The 25,682-nt window shown below is 47.7% G+C and overlaps 1 protein-coding gene across 1 annotated transcript in view; it reads left to right on the top strand.

Moving 5' to 3' along the window:
- The first annotated feature begins 22,511 nt into the window (after positions 1-22,511).
- Positions 22,512-25,682, top strand: part of PARP16 (poly(ADP-ribose) polymerase family member 16) — a 31,733-nt gene continuing 28,562 nt past the window's right edge. The window contains exon 1 of the mRNA XM_073653417.1: positions 22,512-22,640. The gene's annotated coding sequence lies outside the window, so the exon portion shown is untranslated. The remainder of the gene's footprint in view (positions 22,641-25,682) is intronic.

Below are 25,682 nucleotides of genomic sequence, written 5' to 3'. Positions count from 1 at the left end.
TTCCACAAAAACGTGTTTTTTTTCACAGGCAGAGTTTTCTGCTTAGATACAGGATGGGACGTTCTTCCCCATTTACTACTTGGGACAACCCGACCTCTGAGGCGTCCATCTGGACAACAACCTCCTTACTGAAGTCACGTGTGATCAATACTGGCTGCTTACACAGGGAGAGCTTCAACTCTTGGAACACCATTTCTGCTTCAGAAGACCATTTGGCCATCGATGTCTTCGTGCCTTTAAGAAGGTCGGTCAGGGGTGCGGCTATCATTGCGAAATTCTGGATAATTCGCTGATAGTATCCCACAATTCTCAGAAACGCCCGAACCTGTTTCTTCAAGACCGGTTGCAGCCAATTTTGGATTGCCTTCACCTTATTCACTTGTGGCTTTATTTCGCCACTTCCAACGAGGTAGCCCAAGTATTTTATCTATTCTTTCCCCATGGTGCACATCTTTGGATTTATGGTAAATCCTACCTTCCTCAGCGCATCCACTACCGCCTGGACTTTCTGCAGGTGACTTCCTCAATCTTGACTGAAGATCAAAATGTCGTCCAGGTAAGCTGCGTTGTACTTTTTGTGAGAGACTGGGATCCGGTCCATGGCCCTCTGGAAGGTAGCTGGGGCTCCCTACATACCCAGCGACATCCTGGTATATTGAAAGCACCTGTCAGGTGTAGAGAAGGCCGTCTTCTCCTTGGCAATTGGGGACAAGAGAATTTGCCAGGCTCAACATTCTCCTCACCTCTTTTGAGATCACCTAGCTGCGGGCTTTGGGAATCCGCGAGTACTGCAGGAATTAAGTAACATCATAGCTAGACCATTATTTTTAATCTTTAAAGATTCCATAATAACAGGGTCTGTACCACACGACTGGCGTATAGCAAATGTGGTGCCAATATTCAAGAAGGGGACAAAAACTGAACTTGGAAATTATAGGCCAGTAAGCTTAACCTCTACTGTGGGTAAAATCCTGGAGGGTTTCCTAAGAGATGCTATACTAGAGTATCTGAAGAATAACCTCATGACCCAATATCAACATGGGTTTACGAGGGACCGTTCCTGTCAAACTAATCTGATCAGCTTTTATGAAGAGGTAAGTTCTGGACTGGACCAAGGAAATGCAGTGGATGTTGTGAATATGGACTTTTCAAAAGTTTTTAATACGGTTCCACACAAAAGGTTGATACATAAAATGAGAACAATGGGGATAGGGGAAAATATAGGTATGTGGGTTAAGAATTGACTCAGTGATAGGAAACAAATGGTGGTTATTAATGGAAAACACTCAGACTGGGTCTCAGTTAACATTGGGGTACCACAGGGGTCAGTATTGGGCCCCCTTCTTTTTAACATATTTATTAATGACCTTGTAGGGGGCATACAGAGTAATATTTCAATATTTGCAGATGACACTAAACTCTGCAGGGTAATCAATACAGAGGAGGACAATTTTATATTACAGGAGGATCTATGTAAACTAGAAGCTTGGGCTGATAAATGGCAAATGAGCTTTAATGGAGATAAATGTAAAGTAATGCACTTGGGCAGAGGAAATAAAATGTATAATTACATGCTTAATTGTAAAACACTGGGCAAAACTGTAACTGAAAAAGACCTGGGTGTATTGGTGGACGACAAGCTCACGTTTAGTGGTAGTGTCAGGCAGCAGCTGCAAAGGCAAATAAAATAATGGGATGCATTAAAAGAGGCATAGATGCTCATGAGGAGAACATAATTTTACCTCTATACAAGTCATTAGTGCGACCACACTTAGAATACTGTGTACAGTTCTGGTCTCCGATGTATAAGAAAGACATAGCTGAACTAGAGAGGGTGCAGAGAAGAGCGACCAAGGTTATTAGAGGACTGGGGGGTCTGCAATACCAAGACAGGTTATTACACTTGGGGTTATTTACTGTGGAAAAAAGAAGGCTTAGGGGTGATCTTATTACTATGTACAAGTATATGAGGGGACAGTACAAAGACCAGTCTACTGATCTTTTTACTCTGAGGCCAGAGACGGGGACAAGGGGGCATCTTCTACGTCTGGAGGAAAGAAGGTTTAATCATAATCACAGACGGGGATTCTTTACTGTAAGAGCAGTGAGACTATGGAACTCTCTGCCGCATGATGTTGTAATGAGTGATTCACTATTAAAATTTAAGAAGGGCATGGATGCCTTTCTTGAAAAGTAGAATATTACAGGTTATATATGCTAGATTCCTTGATAGGGCGTTGATCCAGGGTACCAGTCTGATTGTCGTATGGAGTCGGGAAGGAATTTTTTTCCCCAATGTGGAGCTTAGTGTTTGCAACGTTTTTTTTTGCCTTCCTCTGGATCAACATGTTAGGCTATGGGTTGAACTAGATGGACTTAGTTTTCCTTCAACCTTAAAAACTATGTTACTATGTTACTATGACATGGCTTTTGGTTCACCTGCACATGCGATTCCATCAGGATTTTATGCTCCACAACCTATGTACATCCCGGCAACTCCGAAAACAGGTTCCAGTGAAACAATTCTCAGCACTGTTGCTTCTCTGCCGGTGACAGTGTCTCTGCCATTGTGACATCTCCAACCCTGGCCTCAGGATTGGCCCCCAGGCATGTAAGTTTCCACCGCATCCCTGTCTCGCCACGTTTTGAGCAGGTTAATGTGGTACACTTGGTACGGCTTTCTTCTCCCTGGCTGGAGGACCTTGTAGCTTACTTCATTCAATTTTTTGATCACCTCTTATGTGGCCCCTGCCACTTTCCACTTTCGACCGTGGGTACCAACAGTAATACCTGGTCTTCTGGACTAAACTGTCTCAGCCTCACTGCCCGATTGTATACCCTTGCCTGAGCCTTTTGTGCTTGAAGGAGGCTCTCCTTCACAATCGACATTACCTCCGAGATTCAGTTCTTACACAACTCCCTCATCACTTTGGATATAAAATGAATTCCTTGGTCTGTCAGGATCTCCTTTGGCAGGCCTGTCCGGGAAAAAATATGGACTAGCTCTCGGGCTAGGAGTTTCTTAGTAGTACAGCCTCCGGGTACCGTGTTTCATAGTCCATCACCACCACTAGGTGCCCGACAAGGTCCATGGCAATCCGGTCAAATGTGACCTCTATAATGGGCAATGGCACTAGGGGACTGTGGAAGTGAGATACAAGAGCAGTTAGCTGACAGGTAGGGTAGAATCAGCAGAAATGAACAATCTCTCGGTGACATCAATGCCAGTGTAACATCCCTGGCGGCATGCTTGCATAGTGCACCACCTCCCACTATGCAAGACCGCAATCTTAACTGTCAGTCCAGCCTGCAAATCTTGCTCCAGTTCATGCTGTGTGCATGTCTCTTGTCTGATTGCTTAGGGCAGCGGCCCGGTTACTTCCTGATTCTTATAGCTGCTGTGGGCGCACTCCTAATGCGTCCCCAGCCTATTGCTGTGAGTCACTGGATATTTAAACAGCCTCCACCCAGAAGGAGGTGCCTGAGCAACACCTTCCCTCAGTTTGTCTTTGCAACTGAATTGCCAGGTCCTGTCCTGTATCTAGTCTGTTTCCACCACTCTGGGGGCTGCATACCCAGACCTGTTATCTCTGACTTCTAGTCTGTTTCCGCCACTCTGGGGGCTGCATACCGAGACCTGTTATCTCTGACTTCTAGTCTGTTTCCGCCACTCTGGGGGCTGTATACCCAGGCCTGTTACCTGTGACTTCTAGTCTGTTTCCGCCACTCTGGAGGTTGAATACCCAGGCTCGTTCTTGTATCTCATTGCAGTAGCAGTTCCTGTCAGAACTGCATCCTAGCCTGTTACCTGTTTATCTCTATGTCCGTACCTTCCCTTTTCCTGCAGTATCTGAACCTGCACCTAACTCCTACTCGTTGTCTCTGTACTTCTGTTTGTGAGTTTTTTGTCCACTCGCTACTTCATAGTACACATTGTGTGTATCTGGTTCTGCTTGTCCCTTTTTCCTTCCTCCGTATCTACCTCCTGTGTTCTAGCCATCTTCCTGCATTTTCCAGTCTGTTCCATGTGAACAGATCCCTGTCCTCTCTGCCTGCGCCTTCAGCCCTGTTCTGTTCTGCCTTGTCCACCGCACCTGCGGTTTCGCTAAACTCTGCTTGCTCACCACGTGAGCGGTTTCCCTCTGCTCTGTCTTGCCCACCGCTCCGGCGGTTCCTCTCTGTTCTGCCTTGTTCACTGCACCTGCGGTTTCACTCTGCTCTGCTTGCTCGCCGCGTCAGCCGTTTCCCTCGGCCCTGCCTTGTTCACCGCTCCGGCGGTTTTGCTCTGCTCTGCCTCGTCCACCGAACCTGCGGTTTCGCTTTGCTCTGCCTTGTCCACCGCTCCGGCGGTTCCTCTCTGCTCTGCCTTGTCCACCGCTCCGGCGGTTCCGCTCTGCCTTGCCCACCGCACCTGCGGTTTTCGCTCCGCTCTGCTTGCTCACCGCACCAGCAGTTCCTCTCTGCTCTGCCTTGTCCTCCGCTCCAGCAGTTTCGCTTTACTCTGCTTGTCTACCGCATCTGCGGCTCTGTACCTGTCTCCCAGTCTGTACTGGACCCTATCCAGCCTGCGCTCCAACCTGCTAGTACCTCCCTGTCTGCACTCCAGCCATGCTTGCCAGTGCCCACCTGTCTGCATACCAGCCGTGCTTGCCAATGCCCACCTGTCTGCATACCAGCCGTGCTTGCCAGTGCCCTCCTGTCTGCATACCAGCCGTACTTGCCAGTACCCACATGTCTGCATACCAGCTGTGCTTGCCAGTGCCCACCTGTCTGCATACCAGCCATGCTTGCCAGTGCCCACCTGTCTGCATACCAGTCGCACTTGCCAGTACCCACCTGTCTGCATACCAGCCATACTTGCCAGTACCCTCCTGTCTGCATACCGGCCGTGCTTACCAGTATCCACCTGTCTGCATACCAGCTGTGCCAGCCAATACCCACCTGCCTGTATGCCAGTCTAACCTGCCTGTTCCTGCATTCCCCGGTGTGGGTCAACAACTGTGACCGGGGTCTGACCTGGAGTAGCACCTGGTCCCTCTTCTCGGTTCCTCCTTGGTTCACGGAGTCTACTAAGCCGCCGTGCGACCTTGGATCAGGTTGATACTTAGTTACGCCCCTCCAGGCACTCCTCGTTTCATGGTACAGTGGGATCACTAATCACGCTCACGCCAGTCCATCCGGGCGCGAGCGTAACAGTTTGCTCAGGCCATGGTTCCTGTTGAGCCCCACGGCCTTTCGCTCTCAGAGACATTTTGAATCCTTGTCTGGCGAATACGTGCACCAAGAAATTTTTTTTTCTCAAGGTATGGCCCAGGCGATTTACGCACCAGCCCAAATGGATCTATCAGCACTCGTTCCTGCGGATCCACCACGGTACTATGGGGATCCAAAACTAAGCCGTGCATTTGTGGAGCAATGCATGCTGCATTTTAAGTTCTATGCTCACTATTTTCCTACCGATCGGGTTAAAGTGCCATTTATGATGTCCTACCTAGCGGGTGACACCTTGAAATGGATCACCCCCCTATGGAAAGCATGGGATCCTATCGTCTTTGACCTGCAGGCCTTCCTGGTGGCCTTTCTAATGGTCTTCGATGACCCTAATCCTGAAGCCTCTGCTAAAGCTCCCTTCCCAATATCCCGGAGCAGCCCCAATGGGTAATGTGTGTAGGTAGCCTACCAGTCCTCCAGCCCGAAGAGACTGCTGCCCACGAAGAATCCACACAAGATGACTATGCTCCACAGAATACTTCTCTTCCCAACCTCAAGAGGCAGTCCAGACGTGCAAGGCATAGAGGTAAACCGTCACGCCAGGTTCTGTCCTCACAAAGACCTCCTGTTCCCCAGCCTGTAGAGGCAACTTTCTGCACAGAATCCATGAAGGATGACTATGTTCGTCAGGCAAAGCAGAAGCCAGAACTCAGTCACAAAATCGGATAGCGGTCCCGCTGAGGTGGTTTGGGACCCCCTGACGTTTTTTGTCCAGCGAAGGTTTTAGAATCCCAAGACATTAGGCCTGTAGGAGAGGCTGCCCTTGGCGTTAGTGTTTCCTCTCCACAGATGACCATGACTGTCTCCGTAGCAAGTGAAGGCCTCGGATTAACCGGAAGTTTCGGGCTTACACCCTTGAAGAGTCGGTGTCTGATTCCCGTCCGACAACTCCAGAAGCCGGTTTGGGCATTGTCAGCAGAAGGACGATCCCTACTCAGAAACAGTCAAAATATGTCTGTACAAATTAAGCTCCAGATTGGAGCATTACACATGAAGAAGTTCACATTCCAGGTGCTGACTGGCTTACCCACAGATCATCCAGAGGCGAGAGATCTAGTGCCTGCTCAGGTCTGGAGATCCTGCATGGTGTATCCTGGGGGACTGCTAAGGTACAAGGGGTGTCCAGTCCCCATATCTTCAGGACAGTCAGCAGTATCTTCTTCTTCTTCACCAGATCTGCTAGTCGCTGACTCGCTGTGCGCTGAAGTCTCCGAAGGAAGAGAAGCGGAGGCGATGTCCCCACACAGTCTCGACGATTGTACCAATGATCTGGCTTCAGGTACCGTCCCGCCTTACAGACATGTCATCTCTGAAACCAGATTGAAGATGGTCCCAAAGCAAGGACCCTCTGTCTCTAATAAATCTGGTCTTACGTCCATCAAGGCGGTGGTTACCCCCGAGTCTCTGCACACCTCCAAACAGGCGGAGGACCTCCAGTTGTCTCCTGAATCCTCCGGGGTGCTACCTGATAACAAATGGAGAGAGACTTTCCTACACCCTGTACCTGGTACTTCGCCCACTTCATCCAGTAAGCTGGGCAAAGTGTACTTCGAAGCAGTGATTACCCCTGAGTCTCTGCACCCCTACAACCAGGCGGAGGACCTCCAGTTGTCTCCTGAATTTCCCGGGGTGCTACCTGATAAACGGAGAGAGACTATCCTACATCCGGTACCTGGTACGCCGCCTACTTCATCCAGTAAGCTTGGGAAAGTGTACGTCTAGGCGGTGGTTACCCCTGAGACTCTGCACCCCTCCAACCAGGCGGAGGACCTCCAGTTGTCTCCTGAATTTCCCAGGGTGCTACCTGATAAACGGAGAGAGACTTTCATACACCCAGTACCTGGTACGACGCCCACTTCATCCAGTAAGCTTGGCAAAGTGTACTTCAAGGCGGCGGTTACCCCCGAGTCTCTGCACCCCTCCAACCAGGTGGAGGACCTCCAGTTGTCTCCTGAATCCACCAGGGTGCTACCTGATAACAAATGGAGAGAGACTTTCCTGTGTGCTGTTCCTGGTACTTCACCCACTTCATCTGTTGCTGAGGATGGCTTGATAGGAGGAAGCATCCTAGTCACCAAGATGATGAGACCAGTTTCATTTCCTATAATGGACAGAAGAGGTAATCCTCTTGAACAGAAGGATTGGCCTCCAAATTCTCTGCCGAAGACTCTTGCAGGCTTGAAGAGGGGGCGTAAAGGGGGGGGGGGGGTACTGTAACATCCCTGGCTGCGTGCTTGCATAGTGCACCACCTCCCACTATGCAAGACCGCAATCTTAACTGTCAGTCCAGCCTGCAAATCTTGCTCCAGTTCATGCTGTGTGCATGTCTCTTGACTGACTGCTTAGGGCGGCGGCCCGGTTACTTCCTGATTCTTATAGCTGCTGTGGGCGCACTCCTAATGCGTCCCCAGCCTATTGCTGTGAGTCACTGGATATTTAAACAGCCTCCACCCAGAAGGAGGTGCCTGAGCAACACCTTCACTCAGTTTGTCTTTGCAACTGAATTGCCAGGTCCTGTCCTGTATCTAGTCTGTTTCCGCCACTCTGGGGGCTGCATACCCAGACCTGTTATCTCTGACTTCTAGTTTGTTTCCCCCACTCTGGGGGCTGCATACCCAGACCTGTTATCTCTGACTTCTAGTCTATTTCCGCCACTCTGGGGGCTGTATATCCAGGCTTGTTACCTGTGACTTCTAGTCTGTTTCCGCCACTCTGGGGGCTGTATACCCAGGCTCGTTCTTGTATCTCATTGCAGTAGCAGTTCCTGTCTGAACTGCATCCTAGCCTGTTACCTGTTTGTCTCTATGTCCGTACCTTCCCTTTTCCTGCAGTATCTGAACCTGCACCTAACTCCTACTCGTTGTCTCTGTACTTCTGTTTGTGAGTTTTGTGTCCACTCGCTACTTCATAGTAAGTACCTTGTGTGTATCTGGTTCTGCTTGTCCCTTTTCCCTTCCTCCGTATCTACCTCCTGTGTTCTAGCCATCTTCCTGCATTTTCCAGCCTGCTCCATGTGAACAGAGCCCTGTCCTCTCTGCCTGCACCTTCAGCCCTGTTCTGCTTTGCCTTGTCCACCGCACCTGCGGTTTCACTCCGCTCTGCTTGCTCACCGCGTGAGTGGTTTCCCTCTGCTCTGTCTTGCCCACCGCTCCGGCGGTTCCTCTCTGTTATGCCTTGTCCACCGCACCTGCATTTTCGCTCCGCTCTGCTTGCTCGCCGCGTCAGCGGTTTCCCTCTGCTCTGTCTTGCTCACCGCACTAGCAGTTCCTCTCGGCTCTGCCTTGTTCGCTCTGCTCTGCTCTGCCTCATCCACCGCACCTGCGGTTTCGCTCTGCTTTGCCTTGTCCACCGCTCCGGCGGTTCCTCTCTGCTCTGCCTTGTCCACCGCTCCGGCGGTTCCGCTCTGCTCTGCCTTGCCCACCGCACCTGCGGTTTTCGCTCCGCTCTGCTTGCTCACCGCACCAGCAGTTCCTCTCTGCTCTGCCTTGTCCTCTGCTCCAGCGGTTTCGCTTTACTCTGCTTGTCTACCGCATCTGCGGCTCTGTACCTGTCTCCCAGTCTGTACTGGACCCTATCCAGCCTGCGCTCCAACCTGCTAGTACCTCCCTGTCTGCACTCCAGCCGTGCTTGCCAGTGCCCACCTGTCTTCATACCAGCCGTGCTTGCCAGTGCCCACCTGTCAACATACCAGCCACGCTTGCCAGTGCCCACCTGTCTGCATACCAACCATACTTGCCAGTACCCACCTGTCTGCATACCAGCCGTGCTTGCCAGTGCCCACCTGTCTGCATACCATCCATGCTTGCCAGTGCCAACCTGTCTGCATACCAGCCGCACTTGCCAGTACCCACCTGTCTGCATACCGGCCGTGCTTACCAGTATCCACCTGTTTGCATACCAGCCATGCCAGCCAATACCCACCTGCCTGTATGCCAGTCTAACCTGCCTGATCCTGCATTCCCCGGTGTGGGTCAACAACTGTGATCGGGGTCTGACCTGGAGTAGCACCTGGTCCCTCTGCTCGGTTCCTCCTTGGTTCACGGAGTCTACTAAGCCGACGTTCGACCTTGGTTGGATCGAGTTAATACTTAGTTACGCTCCTCCAGGCACTCCTCGGTTCATGGTACAGTGGTATCACTAATCACGCTCACGCCAGTCAGTCCGGGCGCGAGCGTAACAGCCAGTAGAACTTCTGAAGTACCCGCTCTTAAGTTTTGTCTATTCCCAGATGCCCACCCAAGACATGAGAATGGGCCAAATCTAATACCCTACGCCTATAGGGACCCGGTACTAACAACTGCTCTATCACTTCCTCTCTCAGTTTAGTGACCCGTTAAAGCAGCTCCTCATTTAAAGTGAAATATGGAAACCTGGTGTCGGTCCCCCGCTCTTGAGCAACCCCATTTATCACAGACACATTGTCAAATGCCCCTTTTAAAGTAAGATTCTGCATTTGAGCTGTCCCAAAATTCCCCCCAAAGACCCCCAATTCAGGAATCTCAGCCTGATAAGTCACCGCCTTGTCCTCGTAACCAGCAAGGACACACAGGGGGAACTCATTCGCCTGCAACGGGGATTCATCATGGTTGAATCGGCTCTTGTTTGAGCCACTTGGCACCTTCGTCTTCCACCATAAGTCCCAGAACAAGCTAAAATCCAGCCTTATTATCAATGGGTGTAACAGGTCTTGAATCACTCCAACCTTATGGGACTTAGCACCACAGTTTGTTTTTATAGTCACTCTGGCAACTAGGTAGTCCTTGGAGTCCCCATGAATACAGCGGACGCCCACGTGATTTCTGGGGATCAACTGGTGGAGTAGAGTGGCCCTTACTAGGGTCACCAAACTCCCTGAGTCCAAGAGTCCCATCACCAGTACCCCAATTATTGTTACGGAACAGGCCTGCGGCCCTTCACAGGGCAGATAGTCCACAGCTGATAGTCCACATTGCAGGCTGGATAGGCATAATATGAACAGCGCCTCCCCATGCTGCAGTCCATCTGTTTGGAGGGCATAGGACAATGGGCAGCTATGTGTCCAGGACCGTGATATCTCCAACAGGTCAAGTCTTTACCAGCGGCTTTTGACAACCACTCAGGACGTCCCCCCAGTTGTGGCTCTATTGCCCCTCTTTTGAGATTCGGGCTCCTTCTGGATACCCCAGTAAGGTAATGCAACACTTCCCAGCTTCCTTTGGGACGTCTTGACCACTTGATACCTTTCCACTAGCCAACCAGGTCATCTGCATTTCAGGGGTCCCCCGGGCAACTAAGGCATGCACCAGCCTAGGAAGGGAGTGGATAAATCTGTCTATAACAACTCGCTTGACCATCTGGGCTGTGGTGGAGGACTCCGGCTGCAGCCAATTCTGTACCAGATGTAGTAGGTCGAACATTTGGGAGCGAAGGGGTTTGTTATCGCAATATGCCCAGTGGTGGACCTTTTGAGCTCTAACAGACATAGTCACTCCTGAGCGTGCCAATGTCTCAGTTCTTAATTTGGCATACTCCTGGGCATCCTGCAAGGCCAGGTCATAATAAGCTTTTTCACCAGTTAAACAGGGTGCCAGCATCTCTGCCCACTGCTCTGGTGGCAGCTTCTCCCGCTCTGCTACCCTTTCGAACACAGTCAAAAATGCCTCAACATCATTACAGGGGGGCATCTTTTGCATGGCTCGTCTTACCGCCTTCCGGACATAGGAGTCATCACCTGGACTTGGGGAAGGGTGTGAGCAACTCAATCTGCTGCTGGTCTTGTTGCTGCTGCTGTTGTTGGAGCTGCTGCTGGATCTGCTGCTGCTGTTGCTGGATCTGTTACATAAGCAGCTTACTTGTCTCCTGATGTGCCAGCTATTGCTGCTTTTGAGCCTTCACAAGGTGCTTAGTCAGGTCCTCCATGCTGTCTGACTTTGCCTCCTGGCTCACTGCCAATTTTACCCAAGACATGCAGGCTATCCACAACCGTCACACGAGCTCCCTGGGGAATTGCATGGAGGGAAGCCAGGCACAGGTTTATATAATTGAAGGGAGTGGTTCCAATAAATAGCACAGCCAATAGACCACGAGGAACTCTAAACCCTTTCCATGACACAAGGAGCTGACGCGCCCCCTGGGCCTCTGGTTGCTAGGGGATATCACCGTGGCTGGCCCGGTCCGTGACCCAGGGCGGTCAGTAAAAAGGGGGATTTCTATTTATATGGGGTTTTTAGAATAGTGTTCGTGACACCACCTGTGGAATGCGGCTAGAGGGTGCCGCTGCTGCGGAGCAATCCTCTGGAGCTGGTGTTACGGCAGCAGGGGTGGTGTGGCTCTCCACAGGTAGAGCTAGCTCCAGGGCAGTGTAAGGTGTGGAGGTTGCGCTGGGCGTTGTAGTGCCAGGAGGGAGAGATGGCGCAGATGAAAGAAGGGACGGAGGCAGTGGGTGCAGTCATCCGAGTTTTTACTCACAGTTCTCATGACAGTTCCACTGGTGCACTGTACAGGTGTCAGCCTCCCACGTCGCGCTGCGTTCACCAGGCCAAGGGTTCAGCACTTCCTCAGGCAGATCAGGAGTACCTGGCAGAACCCCACTTTCTTGTGTTCCTAGCTAGACTGTCTTCACGCTGGGTCTTTCTCCCTCCTGCCCTGCGCTTCCCACTCTCAATCCCGCTCGGGTGCTCTGAAGTCCCTCCTGTCTCGTCAGAGTTCCCGGACCTGCTTGACCCTCACGGGGATTAGAATGAGGCTTCAGCAACTGGCTATAGAAGCCAGAAGCCTCCGGTTTTCCCAGCCGAGACGTAGAGTAGCACGGCTGGACCAGGGGCCGGTCCCCTTCTTGCGGCCTACGATCCCTCTGTCTTCTGACAGATGCGGGGCATACGGGTGCCGTCCCGCACTCGCCGTACCCCCTAGGATCCCTTCCTAGAACGGAGCCTACTCCTCTGCTCCCCACCTGGGCCTTTAGGACTGGGCCCTACTTGTGGAGCAGAGCTCCTAAAGAGACTCTGCTCCCTGACTGTTCTCCACTGACTGAACTGCCACATTAAGATGGCTTCCCTTTATATGCCTACTGTCAAAGTGCTCCGCTTAACTGCTTCCTCCATCCACACCCACTACTGGTTCCCCCTACCTTTGGGTTCCCCCCACTCCAGCCAGGGACAGTGCTCAGCTTGAAACAAATTGCATCTTGCCCTTCCAGCCGGCCTGGAGCAGTGTAGTGTTGGATGCAGGTGTTGGGGTTCCGGGCAGCACTCCCTCCTTACCTGAGAGAAGGAGACACCACACCTCTGGTTGAGGTGCAGTACCTCTGTGGCGCTACACTCCCCCCTGGTAAAACACAGCACGTCCGCGGGCTGGAACAGAGCAAAACAGGTATATTAATGACATGCAAAATTTTTAAGAATGCATTCGCATATAAGATAATAAAACTATCTTCCCTTTATGGGAGGCACATCACTTTAACGTTACAGGGTATATTTATCAAACATTATAAGAGCACTTTTTAATAACATTTCTGTAACAGGGTATAACAGTAGCAGCATGAGGGACCCGTCCGCAAACCCTCAACGTAGGCCCTAGGCGTGGCTGCAGGGCATAGGTGATCCTGGGGTTGGACCACGTCTTCCGCCACGCCAAACGGGTTTTTCTTCTGAGGTCATGGTTGCCAATATAAACCAATAGGGTGCACTTTAAGAAGTGCAAAACTATGTACAGCATAAGTTTTTGGCTGTTCACAATCCCCAGCCTGAAGTCTGCATACCCTGACGGGTAATTAGGCACACATAAAACAACTGGTGGTACCCTTACGGGTGACTATTTACAGTTAGTCCCAACTACTGGCCCAGTAGTGGGGTCCCCTCCTGGGGTACTGCTGGTTGTTACCGGACCCAGCCGGGTCATGCGGTATGTCCTGCGGGGGGTGTCCTCGATGACACGGTACACTTGCAGGGCGTAAAACCCGCGTTCCCCGTGGTGACGTGTATAGGTGACCCTGTCACCGGGGTAGAGATTCCGGTCGGGATGGCCCTGTTCCAGCTCGAGCCTCAACATCACGCCGGTTCACGAAGATGTCCCTCGTGAAGTCGGGATCCCGTATGAAGCCCCACCCAGCCTTCAGGTCGAACTTCACTATGAGTCCTTCTTCGCGGGGGCTGGGGTGAGCTGACTCCGCCTGACGCACTTGAGCCTTTGCGGCCTTGTTCAGGGCCTCCAGACTCTCGCAGCGTGCCCGCCGAGCGCGTCGCTCCTTTTCCAACTGCTGGAGCTCCGCCTGCAGAATTCCTTCCTCCGCAGGGCTTCGGCCTGGGTCTCCAGCGGGAACCCCATCAGGTCCCCCCCCGGGTGTCGGGAGTAGAGGGCTCGGCTGCCGGTCCTCCAACCGGACGGACCAATCGTAGACCGGCGCGCCGTACACCCACTCGGGTGCCGGAGGTGGAGGCTCCTGGATGGAACCAAGCAGAAGGTTCCTGGCTTCAGTGCCCGGGAGTGGGGGTTCTTCCGGGAGGGCACTAAATGGAAGGTCCTCAGGGTCAGCGCTCGGGGGTGGAGGTTCCGGGCAGAGCAGCTGCTCCAGAGAGGGCATGGCGGAATACGGGGAGTGCTGGTGAAGGAGGCCCAGGGGCAGGTCGGCGCTTGCAGCGCCCGGGACAGGGGAACTCTTCCTACCTGCTCCTGTGCTGTATCCGGCCTCCTGGTGCTCCTCTGGCTCCGCCGGGGCGCCACTGCTGGCATCCGGTGCTGCTCTCCGCCGTGCTGCCAATCTCTCTAGCAGCTCGATCCTCCATTTGGTAACCGCTGCTTGCTGGGCCCGTTCCACTTGTTGGCTCAGCTCCAGGATCTCACTCTGGAGGAACTCTGTGTTCTCCGGGGACAGTTTTCCGGCTTCTCCCTCCAGGGTGAGGGGAGTCGCTTGCCACTGCAGCAGGCCAGAGGCGGAGGCTTGGTCCTGGCATCCGTCCATGCTGGCTGCCGGGTGCGGTCTGTCTAGACTCGTTAAGACCACACCCTGTCTCCATTCCTTCTCTCTTCTTCCCCTCCCATTTCGGGGGCGGTCCCATGGCTGTTTGCCGTCGGTCACTCCTTGAGACGTCCTCCCTGCCTTGACAGACACATCTATGCGGACAGTCACTGTAGCAAGGGGCAGGGTATGCTTTTGGTGCCATTCTGGGACCCGGCCCACGATGAGAGGTTCCATATTGTTGTCTTTGATCACGCACATAATGGCGCCCATTCATCCAGCAACATTACACAGTTCTCTAGGCACACAATACCCACCGATAATGGCTTGGTCACGTATCCTTTTCGTGACGCCAGAGCTGACGCACCCCGTGGGCCGTGGGGTACTCGGCAGCCGGGCCTCTGGTTGCTAGGGGATATCACGGTGGCTGGCCCGGTCCGTGACCCAGGGCGGTCAGTAAAAAGGGGGATTTCTATTAATATGGGGTTTTTGGAATAGTGTTCGTGACGCCACCTGTGGAATGCGGCTAGAGGGTGCAGCTGCTGCGGAGCAGTCCTCTGGAGCTGGTGTTACGGCAGCAGGGGTGGTGTGGCTCTCCACAGATAGAGCTAGCTCCAGGGCAGTGTAAGGTGTGGAGGGTGCGCTGGGCGTTGCAGTGCCAGGAGGGAGAGATGGCGCAGATGAAAGAAGGGACGGAGGCAGTGCGGTGCAGTCATCCGAGTTTTTACTCACAGTTCTCATGACAGTTCCACTGGTGCACTGTACAGGTGTCAGCCTCCCACGTCGCGCTGCGTTCACCAGGCCGGGGTTCAGCACTTCCTCAGGCAGATCAGGAGTACCTGGCAGAACCCCACTTTCTTGTGTTCCTAGCTAGACCATCTTCACGCTGGGTCTTTCTCCCTCCTGCCCTTCGCTTCCCACTCTCAATCCCGCTAGTGTGCTCTGAAGTCCCTCCTGTCTCATCGGAGTTCCCAGACCTGCTTGACCCTCACGGGGATTAGAATGAGGTTTCAGCAACTGGCTATAGAAGCCAGAAGCCTCCAGTTTTCCCAGCCGAGACGTAGAGTAGCACGGGAGTCAGGTTGTCCCCAAACAATGGAGGGCAGGGGATTATATAGGCCAGATGTCGAAGTTAGAGTCAAAATGGATCTTTTTGCTCAATAGCCTAGCTCCAAAGGACCTAAATTAGGACATTGAATTATATGCCTTTTAAGTAAACTCCGGGAGCAATAGTCTCAAATGACCCCCTCTGTCTCGTACGCATTTGGGTAGGTGACCACAGGTGGATTGGTCCCATTTGTATCCAGCCACTAAGTGTATATGTATCCACTCACCAATACTGTTATTAACTATATTTAGGAATATGTATACAATTAGGTAGGATACAAGAAAGCCTACTGTAACACCTATTGGCTAAAAATGCATGCATGTGCCATTACTTACCATTCCCGCGTGGTCATGTTACTTATATATTTTTATATTTTTTTTATTTTAGTATTTTTATTTTTTGTACTTTTTTTATATCTTTTTAGGTGTGTCATATTTACACATAGCCTTTCCAACCATATATGGCCTCTAGTAATTAGCCATGGGACGCACGACTACACCTCTATTTTTTTTTATCGATACACCTACTAAACTCACCTACGTATCTATTAAATGATAAAATAATAATAAAAAAAATGTTCCCCCTCATATGGGAGACATGCTGGAGTACACATTATACATGCATATATGGATTCTTCAGCAGGTGCACTTGCTATGACTTCAAAAGTGCCATAAGTTCACAATATGCTATTTACTAAGATAAGTACACCAAAGCTTCAGACACTGTCATCCATATCCTAATAGCTTTTTCATTTTTTATACAGTATATTCTCCAGATAATTCATTTTAAATACTCACCAAATACATTGTTTATGCATTTTTATTTATCATAAAATATGAGTAATCAATAAATCAATACAAGTAAAAGATGCTAATTCAGAATCCCTCGTTATTCTCATTCTACTCACTCGTACTCCCCTGAGTGAGCCCACTAATGGGCCGTGTTTGCATGGTGATCAATGACACTTCAGCGTCCTCTCCATCAGGCCTCATTTAGAGATCAGTTTATAATGTACACCTTCTATTGGTCCTCGTATCTATTATAGTCTATTATCTATTATAGTCTATGAGGCTGTTCACATGTCCATGTATATTTGCGGATCGAGTGGTCTGCGCAAAATGAAGGAGACATGTCCGATTTTGATCTGAGTCACGGATCATACTCGCCAATGGAAGTTTATGGTCCGTGAAAAAAAAATTGAACAACACTTGATTGCCATCCATGGGCTGTCTGTTTTTCACTGACTAATAATAATGTGAGAAATTACCAGTTTTTTTTTCCATAGGAGAAAAACTGATGAAACTTTTATTGTAAAAATTAACCCACTAATGAAACACTACTAAAAATGGGTCAATTTTTGCATGCAAGGAAAATCACTGATGTCTGAATGAGGGCTTATATGTGGTATCCTATTCACTTGAATGCTTTGCTCTGCTGTTATGGAGAGTACAATGTTCACAAGATCCATGTGCCCTTAAACCAATGTAACCATTAACCTCTTAGTGACACAGCTAATTTTGGCCTTAAATGGGTATTCCCATCTCCAAGATCCTATTATATGTAGTAGGTGTAATAATATTAGCAAATACCTCCAAATAGAAATGTAATATAGTTCTTCTGATTAGCTTTGTCGCTTACCCAATGTGCAGGGCATTGCAGCTGCTTAGGTATCCATGGCTACAACCATTCACAGCTAACTAACTAACCAACCGTCACTACATGAGTGGTTGTAACCATGTATTCCTAAGCTACTGCAATGCCCTGCACATGGGGTAAGCGACATAACAAATCAGAAGAACTATACTACATTTCTAATTGGAGGTATTTGCTAATATTATTATTATTACACCAACCACACATTAGGATAAGATCTTGGAGAAGTTAGTGGTAAATTTAGGTGGATATGTTTTGCGTTTATTAGTAAAAATTTAGGAATTTTGGAGACAATTTTGAAAAATTAGCAATTTTCAAAATGTCAGTTTTTATATCTTTAAACCAGTTAGTCATGCTGTACAAAATAATTACTAAATAACAATTCCCATATGTCTACTTTACATCTGCATCATTTATCAAATGTCTTTTTATTTTGTTAGCGTGTTAGAAGGCTTAAAAGTTTAGCAGCAATTTCTATTCAGATTTTCTATCCTATTCAGATTTAAATGGAATTTGAGGGGCCTTTATTGGAAACTCCTCAAGAGTGAGGCCATTTTAAAATCCGCACTCCTCAAACACTTCAAAACTGTTGTCAGGAAATTTGTTAACCCTTCATGTCCTACACAAAAATTAATGCGAAGTGTCACGAAAAAAAAAAAGTGGATACATATGGACTTAGTGGCTGGATACAAATGGGACCAATCCACCCGTGGTCACCTACCCAAAAGCGTACGAGATAGAGGCGGTCATTTGAGACTATTGCTCCCGGGGTGTACTTAAAAGGCATATAATTCAATGTCCTAATTTAAGCCCTTTGGAATGTCCATCTTGACTCTAATTTCACCATCTGGCCTATATAGTCCCCTGCCCTCCATTGTTTGGGGACAACCTGACTCCCATGAAATTTTAAACCTTTATAGGATTGGTTATGGAATTCCCTAAAATGGCGTGAGAGTGGTTGACCTTTAAACCCTTTTCTGATGTTATTTAGATGTTCCTTTATCCATTTAGATAGCATTCGTTTTGTGCGGCCCACATATATTTCCTTGCATGTACTGTCATGAATGTACCGCATTCTGCTGAGACCTGTGGTACATCTGAGATTAGAGGATCGCAGTTATTAGCTGAGCACAGGCCCTCTTTAACCCCTTAGTGACCGAGCCAATTTTGACCTTAATGATCAGACCGAACACAGTGATACCCCATATGTGGTCATACACTACTGTTTGAGCACACAGCAGGGGTCGGATGGGAAGGAGCACTGCTTGGCTTTTAGAACCCTGAGGTTCCAGAACAGCAGAAACCCCCCAGGTGACCCCATATTGAAAACTTCACTCCCTAAGGAATTCATGTAGTGAGTATCTTGAACCCATAGGTGCCTCACAGAATTTAATAACACTGAGACATGGAAATATGACATTTTTGTGGTAAAAATCGAATTCTTGTATTTGCTGCAAATTCGTCAGGTACCCAAGGGTTAATAGGTGAAACTAGACCACACAATTTATTGCGCAATTTCTCTCTAATGCGGTGATGCCCCATATGTTGTCAGAAATTACTGTTAGCCCACACGTCAGGGCTGAGAAAGAAGGAGGGCTATTTGGCTTTTGGAGTATAGATTTTGCTAGAATAATTTGCGGGTGACATTTGCGGAGCCCCAAAGTTGCCAGAACATCAGAAAAACCCCATTGTAGAAATTGCACCTCTCAATGAATTCATCATTTTATCCAGGGGTATAGTGAGTATTTTGAACCCACAGGTACTACAAAGAATTTGATAACATGAACTCATCATATTATTGAAACATTTTTTTTTAAATGTTGTTTTAGCTCCAAATTTTTTACTTTTGCAAGAGGTCAAAAAGCACTGTTTGGACACACGGAAGGGAATTGAAGTGTAAATTTGGCTGCAATAGATTGCACGCGATACTAAGCAATATGTGGTCAAAAACTGCTTTTTGGACACATGTCAGGGCTCGGAAAGGAAAGAGCGCTATTTGATTTTTGGAGCGTGAATTTGTCTGGAATAGATAGTGAATGCCATCTCACATTTGCAGATTCCCTGACACACAAAAATAGCAGAAACCCCTCACAAGTGACCCCATTTTGGAAACTAGACCCCTCAAAAAATTCATCTTGTAGAGTACTGAACATTTTTGACCTACATTTGATTCATTATAACATTTAGATGTAAAAATAAAAAAATAAATTTGTTTCCATTAAAATATTGTTTTAGCATCAAATTTATCATTTACACGAGGAGTAATAGGAGAAAATGGACTCCATAATTTGTTATGCAGTGTCTCCTGAACACAGTGATACCTCATATGTGGTCAAAAATGAATGTTTGGGCACATGGCAAAACTCGGAAAGCAAAGAGCGCTATTTCATTTTTGGAAATTTGGACACAGTGTTGCATTTGCAGAGTCCCTGAGGTGTCAAAAGTGCAGAAACACCCATAAGTGACCCCATTTGGCAAATTAAACCCCATAAGGAATTCATCTATTGGTGTATAGAGCATTTTTAACCCACAAACAACATCAAAGAATTTTATAAGATTGGGCCGTGAAAACGAAAAACTTACGGTTTTTCTTCGAAAATTTTACTTTAGCCTCAAAGTTTTAATTCACACAAGGGGTAATCAGAGAAAAAGGACGAGACAATTTGTTATCTAATGTTTACCAAGCTTGGCAGTCCCCCATATGTGGTTGTACACCACTGTTTGAGCACACGGCAGGGGTCGGATGGGAAGGAGCGCTACTTGGCTTTTAGAATGCAGATTCAGTTTGAACAGATTGTGGGCTTCATTAGCCGAGGCGAACCCCCTCCCAAGTGACCCCCATATCGGAAACATCATTGATTAAGGATTTCATCTAGCGGTGTAGTGAGTATTTTGAACCCATAGGTGCCTCACAGAATTTTGTAACATTGGGACAAGGAAATCTAATATTTTAGTGGTAAGATTTTTTTTTATTTGCTGCAAATTTGTCAGTTACACAAGGGTTAATAGGTGAAACTGGACCCAACACAATTTATTGCGCAATTTTTCCCGATCTCGGTGATGCCCCATATGTTGTTAGAAATTACTGTTACTCCACAGGTCAGGACCGAGAAGGACGCTAGAATAGCGCTAGAATAGTTTGGGGTCACAAAGGTGCCAGAACAGCAAAAAAAACACCAAAAGTGACCCCATTGTGGAAATTGCACCTCTCAATTTTGTAACATCCATGCCGTACTTTTTTTTCTAGAGAATTACAAATATGCTAGTTTAGTGCCCATACATTGTGCCCCATACAGTGTAGCGCCCTCATACATTGTGCCAAGCTTGGGCTTCAGTAGACATGCACCCTGAAATCGTTTAGGAAGAATAGAGCTCAGAAGGAGGGGGGCATTTGGATTTGGGAGCACAGATTTCCCTGGATTTTATTTGAGGTGGTGGGATAAGTGTCACTTTTCCAGAGCCTTTGTCTTACCAGTAACCAGGAAACCCCCATATTTCCAGAGACAGATGATGGACCTGACTGAGGGCTGATTTTGTGTGGGATAAGTTAGGGTTTTTTAACATTTTGGGGTACATAACATTTTTTTGAATGCTTTCAGTATAATGCTGGGATCACATTCTTCTGATGAAACTTGATGCGAAACGCGCGTCTTGGGCACATGGTGGCACATGACTGATGGGGGGTTCTATGACCTCATTTAGGTGCTGTTTAGGAGCCGTGGATTCTTTTTGAGTACATGAGACTAGGATTAATATGCACTGGGCTGCACTTTATTTTTTTTTACTCTTTGTGATTACACAGGTTGTTATGTTTCTTTTGTTTACCCGTTGAACTGTGAATTATCTTGGTTGTTTAGGTCTATGACCTTGATGCAGTAGGTACCTTATTTATATTATTTTATGTAATCACAGTGATTTCTACTCATGGGCTCCCCCACCATAGGTGATGTCTCCTACTTGACATGTAGAATAGATTCCCTTTCTCCATATACTCACATTTATGATTGGTGAACATATGTACTATTGATATTATGGGCTGTTTATATGAAAGTCTTCTCTTATAGTAGCACTTGTTAGGTAGCTTGACTAATTGTCAATTGATGCATTTTGTACTATGAATTATTTTCACAGATATTTTTAATGACTACTCAGGCTACCATTTTTTTCCTTATACTGTCAGGAATAGAAAATCAAATGATTCATCTATGTAACTGATCTGTTTATCATGGGTTGTCATCATTTTTCTTCATGTCATATTCACTCCCCATTCACTTGCATTTTAATGTTTTATCATTTTTTTCTGTCATTCAATAAAGAGTATCTATGTTTATACATTCTCTACTGGGGTATTTTTTCATTATTGAATTTGTTTTGTGTATGACCATCTATTACTCTTCGGGCCTATTTTGCTTTCTGTCTCACTGACACCGCCTTTTAGACTCTTCTTATAGCAAGATCTATCAGGCCACCTATCAACAGATGACCTCGCGGTGTCATGGCAACTATCGGCACCCACAATTATGATTGTGGGGTGCCGACAGTATTAAGTGGGGGTGTTTAAACACCCTTTCAACCACTTAGATGCCTGTGTCACAATTAATGGATTAATTGGCCCTGATTGATTTCAAAACCAGTCAGGGTCATATACAGCTGTCACCCATGGGATTTTTGCCCTCTGGGGGGCGCTATGTACTTATTGCTCTCATTTTTGAACAGCAGTAAGGAATAAGGCCGCTTAACGGCCGCTGTTTTAATGTGTATCGGCGGTCGTTAATGCGCTAGAGAGGCTGCAGAGGTCACACAAGCACTGGAGCCCTGTCAGACTGTGGAGAGAAGGATGAGGGGAGTCAGACCACCCACAATACTGGTGCTCAGTCATAAGAACAGACAATCCATTTTAACAGGCTGAAAAACCTTGTTAAGATTTTTACGGATAATTGTAGTTAAAAGGGCTGTCCAGGGAAAACAAGTTATCACCTATCCACGGATACGTGAGAACTTACTGAAGGATTAGGGGTCCGGTCGCTGGGACCTTCATCCCAATTACACAATAGTACAGCATGTCAGACCCCGACCACCACTCCATTCATTCTCTATGGGACTGAGAAGTAGCTGAGAGTAGCTCTCCGCAGCCCTATAGGGAAGGAAAGGAGCAGCGGTGGAGCAGGAGTACTGTGTGATCCATCCTATCGAGGATAAAAGTTCCTGGATCTGCCCATTGATGCGGTCAGACCCCCACTGATCAACAAGTGTCACGTAAAGAGGTGACAACTTATTTTCATTGGACAATCCCTTATTGATAAACACATTACTGGTAATATCCTTCATACATGTGAATAATGATCTAATATATTTTGGCAGCAGTATGACAAGTACCTATAGTGACCACTGGGGGGCGCTGCAGCGATCAGCAGTCTCCAGCTCCACAGGTCTCTGCTGGAGACACCAGCTGCGCCCAGCTGTTCTGCACACGTGTGCGGATCGGAAAAAAACTACACCTCCCAGCGTGCTTTGCGGCGGAGGCCCCGGGGAGGTATGTCTTGTAGTGCCTGTGTAGCATACTGTTATGTTGTTCAGGACAGGCAGTACTGATGACAACTAGGAGCCTGAATTGCCGGAGGACACGTCAGCTGTGCGGAAGTATGGTGTGCCCAGTGTCTATAAGGAGCTCAGGTGAGAGAGGGAGCAGGCTGCTGTCACTGCGTACAGAGCTGGGTGATAACCACTGCTGGCCTTGTGTGTGGCATGTAGCTGCTTTCTGGACTAGCAGTACAGCTCCATACAAGTGGCGGCTCCACCAGTGCCTGACACCGGGGGATCTGCATCCAGGGAAACCAATCAATTAGTACAATGGGGCAGATTGTTTTTTTTTTCTTTTAGACATTTTAACCAATCACAGCTCAGCTTTCATTCCGCATTCACACTATAGAAACTGTAAGCTGCTCTGTGATTGGTTGCTATGGTCAACAAAGACTGCCATTGTGTAAACCCCTTCAGGACGTGACCATTTTTTGGTTTTACTTCCTCCCCTCCTTTTTCTAAAAGCGATAGACATTTTATTTCTTTGGCCACATACCGATACGAAGGCTTGGCTTTTTTGCGTAATGAGCTGTAGTTTGGAATGACATCATTCACATTACCAGATAATGGTAAAAAAAACATGATTATTCAGGCCAATATGATCACGTCAATAACACACACAAACACTCACACTCACACACACACACTATTATTTTGGTGACTTAAAGGGATTGTCCCTTATTGAATAGGTAACATTGCAAAGTGCTGCAAAAAAAAACCGTTCACGAATCTCATGACAATAAAAATGTGACCTCGGCCCTTTCCTTTGTCACTTTGCAACTCATCTGATAAGGTGGAGATTTTGCAGTAGTCCCTTATAACTTGGGGAATACTTGAGGTCATGCCTGCGACAATGTTAAAGGGGTTTTCCACTACCTGACAAGCCCTTTTTAAATGAAGTAGACCCCTTGTAAAATGAAAAATAACAGATGCCCACCTCCTGCATAGGCGCCATTACAGCAATGTTGGCGCTGGGTCTGCTGAGGTTCGCACAATATTGTGGCTATTGGGCTGCTGCACGCTCTCATTTTTCTATTTGTCTGACATTCATCCGAGGGAAGTGAGAGCACAGTCGTCCATTAGCGGCCGCAGATTGGCTGCAGTGCTCACGTAGCATTACAATGTCACGGGAGACCCGGTGCTGACATCGCTATAATGGCACCATTGTGAGAGGTGAGTATTTGGTATTTTTATTTCACAAGGGGGACAAATGCATTTAAAAAGGGCTTGTCTGGGTAGTGGAAAACCCCTAAATGCTCATATTTCAGTTATCAAACTAAACCTATTCCAGGTTGGAGCATTTTGTTTCTCGAACCAGGGCAATTTTTATTCTTCTGACATGTACAAATAAATCCTAAATTCTAAATTAAAAATACATATTAAGGGTAACTACACACACATTGTGTTTTACTGCGTATTCGCAGCAGATTTTTATGTAAATTTTCAGCTGCATCTGGCAGTACTAGCAAAATGTATGAAAAACCAGAATTCACTGTTCCCACATGTTGCTTTTTTGTTTGCTGCATATTTTCAATGATTAGAAAAACTCTGAAAGAAGTGAAATGTCACTTCTTTTCAGCGTTTTTTCAGCAGAAACGCGCATATTTTGTAGCGTTTTTTACCCATAGGAAGTAATGGGTGGTCAAAAATACGCAGCAAATCCACGTGTTTTTGACGCAGCTAATCTGCCAGAGAAAAGTTATCAGCACATTTGGTGCAGAAAAAACACAACGTGTGTACACTTACCCTATACCTCCATAGCCATATAGCTTCTAAATGTAGACATCTTGCCATCAGAAAATGGCGCCCAGAACTTTATACAGGCGCTTGCCATCAAATTTCCATGTATAAAAAAATAAAAATAGTATGTAATCGTATAAGTTTGTCCCATGCAGAAACTTAGATCCACAACACCTCCAAAAAAATCATGGCTTAAGATCTGACGTTTTAAAACGTACATCTTGTGCCTATATGTAGATCACACATGTCAAAACTCTGGCCCATGGGTGGTTATATTTGGCCTGCGATGCCGGGGACTATGTTGGGCCATTATGTTGTATGGAAGACTATGTGGGGCCATTATACTGTCTGGCGGACTATGTGGGGCCATTATTCTGTATGGAGGACTATGTGAGGCCATTAAACTGTATGGAAGACTATTTTGGGCCATTATACTGTATGTTGGACTATGTAGGGCCATTATACTGTATGGAGGACTATGTGAGGCCATTATACTGTATGGAGCACTATGTGGGGCCATTATACTGCATGGAGGACTATTTGGGGCCCAGTATACCTTATGGAGGACTATTTTGGGTCGTTATACTGTCTGGCAGACTATGTGGGGCCCATTATACTGTATGGAGAATGAGGACTATGTGGGGCCATTATTCTGTATGGAGGACTATGTGGGGCCCATTATACTGTATGGAGGAGGAGGACTATGTGGGGCCCATTATTCTGAATGGAGGACTGTGTGAGGCCCATTATACTGTATGGAGGATTATTTGGGGCTATTATTCTGTATGGAGGACTAGGTGGGGCCCCTTATTCTGTATGGAGGATTATGTCGGACCCATTATTCTGTATGGAGGACTATGTGGGGCCATTATTCTGTATGAAGGACTATGTGAGGCCCATTATTCTGTATGGAGGACTATGTGGGGCCCATTATTCTGTATGGAGGACTATGTGGGGCCCATTATTCTGTGTGGAGGACTATGTGGGGCTCATTATTCTGTATGGAGGATTATGTGGAGTCCATTATACTGTATGGAGGACTATGTGGGGCCCATTTTACTGTATGGAGGACTATGTGGAGTCCATTATACTGTATGGAGGACTATGTGGGGCCCATTTTACTGTATGGAGGACTATGTGGGGCCCATTATACTGTGTGGGGATCAAAGTTGGGGCATCATACTGTGATGGGTCACCATACTTTGCTGGGGGGGGGTACAGTAGAGTCATCATACCATGCGTGTGGAGGGTATTGTGGAGGAATTCACTGTGGGGGCATTCACAATACCCCAAACACAATACTGTGTTTGGGGAGCACTTTTGTTGGCATTATACTTTATCTGTATTATTTATTAATTCAAGTTTTTTTACCCTTTGTTATTACATATGTAAATT

This window comes from Phyllobates terribilis, unplaced genomic scaffold (genome assembly GCF_046119375.1).
Source record: "Phyllobates terribilis strain yellow unplaced genomic scaffold, ASM4611937v1 Scaffold_11__3_contigs__length_659146591, whole genome shotgun sequence".
NCBI lineage: Eukaryota > Metazoa > Chordata > Amphibia > Anura > Dendrobatidae > Phyllobates > Phyllobates terribilis.
Note: the sequence above shows the minus strand (reverse complement) of the source record. Positions and strands in the feature narration are given on the sequence as shown.